A 1327-nucleotide genomic window follows, 5' to 3' on the forward strand; every position below is an offset into this window, starting at 1 on the left:
CAGCAAAGTGGGAATAGAGGGAGTATATCTCAACATGATAAAGGCCATATATGAGAAACCTACGGCCAACATCATACTCAGTGGGCAAAAACTAAGAGCATTTCCCCTATGAACAGAAACAAGACAGGGATGTCTGCTCTCACCACTCTTATTCAACATAGTACTGAAAGCCATAGCCACAGAGATCAGACAAGGAGGAGAAATAAAAGGCATCTAAATTGGAAAGGAGGAAGTAAAACTCTCATTATTCCTAGATGACATGATATTGTACATAGAAAACCCTAAAGACTCCATCAAAACTACTAGATTTAATAAATGAATTCGGCAATGTAGTAGGATACAAAATCAACACCCCAAAACTGATGGCTTTTATATACACCAATGATGAATTCTCAGAAGGAGAAACTAAGCAAACAATCCTATTTACCATTGCAACAAAAACATTAAGATACTTAGGAATAAACCTAACCAAGGAGGCAAAAGACCTGTACTTGAAAAATGACAGGATGTTGAAAAAAGAGATAGAGGAAGGTATAAACAAGAGGAAGAATATACTATGTTCATGGGTTGGTAGAATCAACATCATTAAAATGTCCATACTACCCAAGGCAATCTATAAATTCAATGCAATCCCTATTAAAATACCAATGGCCTATTTCACAGAGCTAGAACAAATACTCCAAACATCCTATATAATAAAAGCCAAATATGCTAAGTGTCTGGTCGACCTGTCGGCCGTTCAAGCAATCAAAATGTAATATGCTAATGATATGCTAAGGCCACCCAACTACTTGCTATAACATACACTGACCACGAGAGGGCAGACAGTCAACTGGTCGACCAGTCACTATGACATGCACTGACCACCAGGGGACAGACACTTTGACTGGTAGGTTAGCTTGCTGCTGGGATCCCGCCTATTAGGACTGGGCGAGACAGGTCGGACATGCCCTGGAGCCCTCCCAGGCTGGTCAACCTCCCGCAGTCCCTCACTGGCTGGCTGGCCCCGATTGGCCTCAGTTGGGACTGGATGAGACAAGCTGGACATGCCCTGGACGAATCCATGCACCAGACCAGTTTTGGCTAGATCCCCGCAGGCCCGGCTGAGGAACCCCATTGGTGCACGATCGGGCTGGGGAGAGACCATGGGAGGGCTCCAGGGCATGTCTGGTCCATCTTGTTCAGTCCCAATTGGCTGGACCCCAGCAGCAAGCTAACCTACCAATCAGAGCATCTGCTCCCTGGTGGTCAGTGCATGTCATAGTGAGCGGTTTAGCAGCCTTAGCATATCATTAGCATACTAGAGGCCCGGTGCATGAAATTTGTG

The sequence above is a fragment of the Myotis lucifugus genome, unplaced genomic scaffold, assembly GCF_000147115.1.
Source record: "Myotis lucifugus unplaced genomic scaffold, Myoluc2.0 scaffold_30, whole genome shotgun sequence".
NCBI classification, from domain to species: domain Eukaryota; kingdom Metazoa; phylum Chordata; class Mammalia; order Chiroptera; family Vespertilionidae; genus Myotis; species Myotis lucifugus.